The following is an 8204-nucleotide window of genomic DNA, read 5'->3' as shown; positions in this document are numbered from 1 at the left end:
TTTTTTTGATGAACTGCCACACTGTATTTTGTCGTGGCTGCACCATTTTACATTCCTACCGACAGTGCACAGTGTTCTCCTTTTTCCCTTGTCACCAATCTTTGTTATTTTCTGGTTTTATGTTTTTTTCGTTTTGTTTTGTTTCATTTGCTTTAATAGTGGCTGTCCTAATGGGTGTTATAATTACTTTTTAACAGGATTACTCTGGATGCTGTGGGAAGGAGGCAGAGAAAAAATGCATTCATATCATAATCCATTTACACACACACAACTGAAAGAAAAACCTACCCTTTCTACATGAAGTTTGCTCTAATTTATTTTATTTCATTCTGGTTTATTGTATTTCGTTTTAAAAGAATTAGAAATTATTTTTTCACTTAAAAATGGATCTTCATCTGCTATTGCAAAATTGCTGTTTAGCCTCTGAGAGCAGTTCAGTATGGTATATAATAGCATCAACTCTGGGAGCAAACCGCCAGCATTGACTCTGGGCTTCTTCACGTATGCGTTGCCTCTATCAAGTTAGTTAAACTTGCTGTACCTCAGTTTCCTCATCTGTAAACCGGGAATAATAATAGTACTTGCTTCAGAGAGATTTGTTAATGCCTAAGTTAATTAAGCATTAATTAATTGAACACAGGTATTCACTTAGAATATTATTTGGCATGTAGAAAGAGCATATGTAGTGGTTGCTTGATTAAAAAGTTATTATCATTATTATTAATAAACATTATTCTTTGTCTTTGGAGAAGTATTCAGAAACTTAAATGTTGGTAGAGGAAATACAGTGGTTATAAACATGAGAATTATGTTCTCATATACATATGAGATAATAGATATATGATAAATATATCTATATAATAGATATCTAAAAGATATATGATAATAAAAATTAAGGTGCTGGTATTGTGACCTTTATTATTTACTACACTGGACTGGGCCTAACAATTTAGCAAAATAAAACACATCTAAGAGTCATTATGCCAGTACATAGCAATTGCTTATTCTTGGTGTAGCTATATCATTAATTTAGAACAGCAAATAAATCAGCCTAACAAATGTGTTCTGACACTTAGATGTCAACGTTTTAATTATATTAATTAAACACATGGTATGCCCACATTAAAATTAATTTTATGATTTGAAATCTCATTAAGATTTAAGACAAATCAGCAATGGAGTGCGTGTGTATGCAGGTGTGTATTCATATACATATATACATGTATGTATATACATATATACAATCTTTGCATGTATATATTTACACATACATATGTTTTAAATGATCTCAGCAGTTGTACTAATTCACATGCGGATATGCAACAGTGCTCCTTTCCTTTGAAAGGCTGCTTATTTTAAAGTTACAATTATCAAAATAATATATTACCAGTACAAGAATCAATGCGTGGAGCAATGAAATGATAATCAATATATAAATGCAAGAAGTGAAAAAGTTGAATTCTAAATCAATGGAACTTAAAAGGAAATACAACAAAATATTATTATTTTTATCTGTTGAAAGATTAAAAACTATAAAATACTGTAATTTTATAACAGGAAAAGAAAAAAGAATGGAAATGAGAAAAAGGTTCTTAATTTTATTATTTTAAAAAAATAGTCATGAAAAACTATCCTCACAGAAAATCTCATAGAAAACCCATTGGGAATAATAAAGTGCAGCTATTTTTGTTGAAGCCAATTTGTGAGACTTCCAAACCCGCCTCCTCCTGGATGGACTCTGAGGAGGGAGATGCCAGGGACACCTGCTCATCGTTAAGGACAGCGGGGCAGACAGTGCAGTGACTGCAGGTTAATAAAGCTGTGCTGCCTGTCCTTCTCCACATCAGCACTTTCTCGAGATATTTATATCTGCCAAAGATTCCTTACCCTGCTGGACAATGTTGAGATATTCATTTGGCTTATTTCTTTTCCATGATTCCATTTATAGCTCAAATCTCTGAATTTTTTCAAATAATAAACATACCTTCTTTCCCTTGGTTCATAAACCCACCTATTTTTCTTTCCTCAAGAGTAACAGAGACCAAGGAGATGGTTTCCAGAGGGGATAGGGGTGGGGGATGAGTGAAAAGCAGAGAGGAGAATACGGTTAAGAACATTGTGATAAGTTTGCGTGGTGACAGATGGTCACTAGCCTTAGTGTAGTGATCACATTGTAAAGTATAAAAATGTCGAATCGCTGTACTGTACACCTGAAACTAATATTGTAAACCAACTATACTTAATAAATAAATAAATAAAAAGAGGTTCACTGATCGAATGAAGACACATTAAAAGAGTATTTCATCAGGTGGAGGTTAGTCAGAACATTCACCAGGGTTCTCAGTGCCAAGCCCTGTTGAACAAGATTAAGCTAACGTGAACACACATCGGGCTATTCTGGGAACTGAGTTTCTGTCAGGACACAAGGTCTGTCATTGTCAGTCATTTCTTCCCTGCATCTTGCCCAGCTACCCATACTTATGAAGTATTATATGAAGTATTCTGGGCATACTACAGAGTAAAGAGGGAACAACTGTACGTGGGTGGTTTCCAGATATTTGGTGTCTAAGGACTAGGCTAGTATGGAAGAAGTGTGAGACTTGAGAAGGAAAAACAGAAATAATTTTCCCAAAGGAGAAAATATCCACAGTGGAAAACAGAGGGTTTAAAAAGCTCCACTTCAGTGTAATTCCACCCAGAAAAGCCATGGAAGTCTGCTCACTGCTCTCTGAGGATATACACATTTAAAAAATTTTATTGGTACCTCCATTTCTAATTCCTTCTAAAGTTTCTAGAACTTAATTCTCCAATGTATTATTTTCTACTCCATCCTTGTTCTTAATTTAAAAATGTTAATGTGAGGGTTTGAAGGAAATGTGATTTATGAATCTTATAAATATTCATATAATTCACAGTCCAAGATACCACATGACACTGTTTTGAGATGATTAAATACTTCTCATCATTAAATTCTTCAAAGAGCAAACTCCATGGCAATGAAGCTTTTGTATTAAATAGTGTATTAAACAACACAATAATAGTTAAAACCCCTGTATTCCAAATGGTAAGCTGTTGGTACATTGAATCAAAGTGTCATACACCATTATTAATATAAGATTTATAATTATATTATTAGTTTGTCTTTGGATTTTCACAGAAAGGACTTATGGAATAAGGTAACAGCTTATCTAACAATCATTTTTATTCTAACATGACATTTCAAAGGTAATTAAGAAAAAAAGTTTTTGAATTAATTATTGTTATTATATTTTAGAAGATTTGAGCTTTATTCAGAAGGTAAAATCTGATGCAGCATGCCTTTCTTGCTGGAAAATGTCATTTTTAAAAAAAATACTAGTTTTTAAGAATTTAAGTGCAAAAATTCTGTCTCGTCCTCAGGGCTGGCTCTTTCTTTTGAAAAGTTTCTTCTGAGAAGTAATGTTAAAGTTCAGCACTTAAGACGAATAGCATGGATGGAAAGCTTCATTAATCTTTCTTTAACAGAATCCCCCTACTTAGTTCTCCAGAAGTAAACCGAGTTGCTCACATCTCCATGCCTCCTGTGTCTGGCAGCCTCTTCCTCCTACTTCGTGCTGTGGCTCCTGCTCCAGATATTCACTCTATGTGTGAATTTCTAGATCCTTCCTCTCTGGTCAGTTTTTTTCAGTGTCTGTTGCTGTACCATTTCCTTGAATGATGCTGACACAAATATCTCCATCTCCTTCCGGCCAAGTCTCTTTCAATGAGTTCAAGTTTCTCTTCATATTGACTCCTAGATCCTGATCTCTAGCCATAATTTTTCTTACATTCTAAATATGTTTTCTCAACTGCAATTTGTTCCACCCTGAAGAGTTTTTGGTCATTTCAATATTAAGTCAACGATAAAGGCATTCCTTCCACATGTATGAATTCATAACACATTCTATTCTGTAGCTTTGAGCAAGTTAATTAAACTTTCCCCTTGGTTTCCTCATCTCCAGCTGTTTAATTTGAGGAAACATAAAAATCCTCAGAATCTGGCCATTTTTAAAGGTTCATTCACATATTTCTCCCTCGGGCTCATTGGTCTCCAGTCTTCCATTCTTTGTTTCATATCAGTTTTCTGCAGAAGGAACAGGGTTTGGAAAGAGTAAAGACCAGATCTAGAGAGAAATTGATAATATCTACATTTTCAGTTGGCTAAGACTTTCAGTTTAAGTATTTTACTATATCTCATTTTAAATAGGAATATATAACACAGCTAAAGCAGAATCCTGATTTGAAGTTCAAAGACTTCATTTTGACCAGAACCCTCATAAAACAGCTTCAGGTATAATATGTTCCTTTATGTTAAACACGTTTTTTCCCAACTTATATGTGATAAGAAATAAGGAAATAGAATAAATAAGAAATGGAGATATTGATAGCCTGTTCCCAAGGAATTTGCAATAATAGATGTAGGTGAAATACTACAGTTTTCCTGGAAGAAATGACTTGACTGTTAAACAGTCAAAGAAACTTTAAGAAATAAAATTTTAGTTCATAAGTCAAATTGAAAACTCACATTTATTTCTTCATTTATTTGAAAACATTTGTTAAATAATTACTATGTTTCAAGAAGATAGATCATTTATAATTGACAAGTTCAAATTTTAGGGAAACACTTATTAAATGCTTTATTAAAAGACTAGTATTGAAAACTGCTGTACAGAATGCTAAATTATCTCCCCGTATGCTCTTATTTGAGACATAAAGAAAATCACAGGCTAAAAAGAACAGCTGAATAGAAACTAAGACTGTCCTCCTTAGGGTACCAGGTACATACAAAGGATTAAACATCACACATTTGACTAAGGATGAACTGATTATTAACTCATGCTTAGCTTATGATCTGAAACAAAAGAATTCAATAGCAATCATGAGACCATTAGGATGCATCAATAAGAATTTATTCTGAAAAACAAGAAGTCTAAAACTAAAAGTTTGTGTTCTCAGTCCAAAGAAGGGCAAATAAAGGTGAGAGATAAAATGTTGGATAATATCTTGAGGAAAGGAAAGAATAAATGTATAATTATAAAAGGAAATCTACAACTGAGGATTCAAAACTCTATTAAAACTGGCTTAGAGAAAATTGAATGATATTAAAGACGTACTTAAGATATCAACTCGGAATTCAGATAAAAGACCAATAGAGACAACAAATAACAAAGAGAATAAAAATTCAACAAAAGTACATTTGAGTTTTCTTAAGAAGAAAATGGAAGTAATGGCTTAGAAATAATAATTGAAGAAATAATAGAGGAATGTTTTCCTGAGATGAAGAAAAATCAGGAATCACATAATGAAAAACCTCACTATACACCTAGAAACCAAAACTATCCCAGACCTCTATGGCAGACTGCAGTCACCAGCTCTTGCTTCAGACATACAGCCCTGGAGTGCAGTGGCACATGGCAGTAAGGGCATTTTCCTTATGCCTCTGCAGAGCCACTGGTGCAGCTCTGTCATCTCAACTGGGGTCATTTACATGTTTGGGAGTCAGCTGGGAGGTGGCTGATCTAGGAGGGGCTTAGCAGGGTGGCTCTGCTTCAAGCCTCCAGTGTGCTTCATATTTTGTTCTGGGCAGCTTCTGGGACTGCTGATCTCATGGCAATATCTAAGACACAAAGGCCAAGTCCAAATATACAAGTGCACATCAAAGCCCACTTGTATCACACCTCCTAACCTTCCACCCACCAAAACAAATCACATGGCTGAGCTACTTCAAAGAAATTTTGTAAGCAAATTAAGTTTATCTAGAGAAGTCAAAAAGACTGTCGTTTCTTGTAGGAGCTCGAATTCTAAATAAATTAATCAGTAGCAACTAGAACTGAATGACTATGCTCCTCTTTGCTGTAATGAACAATGTGTATTCATCTACTAATGCATTTATTTAATAACTCTATCAAGTTAATTTTTATGCATTTCTAGTATAATCCTATTTTTAACTTAAAATAACCTATAAAGCACTTACAAAAAATATAGTTCAAATTCTGTCCTTAATAAATGAGAGGAAGAAACTTTAGTTTTGTTGTCTTTTTTATTCTAATATCATTTCTCCTTTTCTTAGTGATTCATTTATTTCTAAATATAAAAGTATGCAGTTTTACCTTAGTGAGACTTAGAATTATATCACTATGATTCATCACTCATTTCTAGAAGATAGTCAATTTTGGTTAAATTACTCCCAAAGTAATAAGCCTAAAGGCTTCTTTTTTGGCTTTCACAAAATCTAAAGAGAGCCGACCTGCTAATGAAATACAATTATATAATAATTCCTGAGGCTCTTATGAACGTTTCCAATAAATCAAATTCAACGGCATTACAAAATGAAAAGTGCTATTGGAAGAAAGAATGTTAAGAATTCCAAATGTGAGATTGTATGTGTGTATATGTGTGTGTGTGTGAGTGTGTGTGTGTGTGTTTTATTTATAACTTCACATATTTTTAAAAGTAATAACTTATGAGAAGTGTGAGAAGTGTGGATCAGAAGAGGTGATGCAGAAAGATAGACACTTCGTGCACTGTTCGTGGAAGTATCTGATGTGCAGCTTTCTGTAGAGAAACATGAAAATGTTTAGTAAAATTAAGTATGAATTGTTTTTTCTTCATGGAGTCACAAATTTAAAAAGACATGCAGGCGAGGAAGGGTTAGGTTTTATTGATCAGAAATAAAATGCATGATATCAAATGAGCAAAAATTATTACAATAAAAAATAAAGATATTATTCCCAAAATCTCTAGTTGCTATAGCCACTCTTTATGTATACAGCACATAGTAGTAAAAAATGTTTGCAAATGAAATAAATAACATTTAAGACCAAAGAGAAGTCTTCTTATGAACTGAATTGGTGGCAGTATTAAAGGTGATAATAAAATTGCATGTGGATAGTATTTTTTTAATAAATTCATTTATTTTAATTAGTTTCAAGTATACAGCATATTGGTTAGACATTTATATAGTTTATAAAATGATTCCCCTAATTGCTCCTTCTCCCCTCTGGCCCTCCACCTGGCCATTACATTAATGCTAACTGCATTCCCTATGCTGTGCTCCCCATCCCCATGACCATCTATCAACTACTAATTTGTACTTCTTTAACCCTTCATCCCATTCTCCCAGCCCCTCAACGCCCCCTCTCCTCTGTCCATCTGTATTTGTGAGTCTGATTTTGATTAGTTTGTCCTTTTTGTTCCTTAGATTCTGCATCTAAGTGAAATCATATGGTATTTATCTTTCTCTGTCTGACTTATTTCACTCAGCATAAGCACCTCCAGGTCCATCGATGTCATTGTAAATGGTAGGATTCTATTGTATGTATGAATCATAATTTCTTTATCCAGTTGTCTGTTGGTGGGCATTTTGGTTGCTTCCATATCTTGGCTATTGTAAATTGCGCTGCCATGAACGTAAGGGTGCATAGATCTTTACGAATTCTTGTTTTAGTTTTCTTTGGATGGATACCCAGAAGTGCAGTTGCTGGGTCAAAAGGTAGATCCATTTTTAATTTTTTTTTTAATTACTTAACCTGAATGGACAGGAGTAGCTTGAACATGATATATTGTGGTCAAGATCAAAATTTTTATTGATCTACATTGCCTCACCTGTTCTGCTAGATACTTTGAAATAGAATTGCAAGTTCAGATTCTCATGTGGCTCAAACTGATACCAGAGTTAAGTGAAGTCCTGTTGGAGCTACAGCAAGAACGCAGTCCCTTCTCAAAAGTGCAGCTACTACTTCATTTCCACAAAAGAAGGTACCAGTGCGTCAGGTTTCGAGTTTCTCGAGAAAAGATAGAAAGAAAAATGCTTGTGTGAATCTCCTGATTTTTATATTTGTTTGGTTTTATCTCCAGAATTTAGGAGTACAGAGTTAAATTAATAATATCACTCAGTATATGATACACAGTTATAATAGATTCTGTAAATCCCAGGTCTTGTTTTATGTTTCATTTTTATATTTTACTATATTTCATTTTTAGTCTAGTATAATTCTTTAATTTTATTACTCCCTTTGCTCTTACTCTGGGCATATATTCCTTTCCATGCCTTACGTACTTCCCTAATGTTTTGATATATGGCCATGGTGTGCATTATTATAAAATATAGGCATATTTACAAAGCATGTAACATAGTTTTAGTGTATTTTTTTTAAATTATTTTAAGTGGTATCGAACTATTGATA

The sequence above is a fragment of the Pteropus vampyrus genome, unplaced genomic scaffold (genome assembly GCF_000151845.1).
Source record: "Pteropus vampyrus isolate Shadow unplaced genomic scaffold, Pvam_2.0 Scaffold78, whole genome shotgun sequence".
Classification (NCBI taxonomy): Eukaryota; Metazoa; Chordata; class Mammalia; order Chiroptera; family Pteropodidae; genus Pteropus; species Pteropus vampyrus.
Note: the sequence above shows the minus strand (reverse complement) of the source record.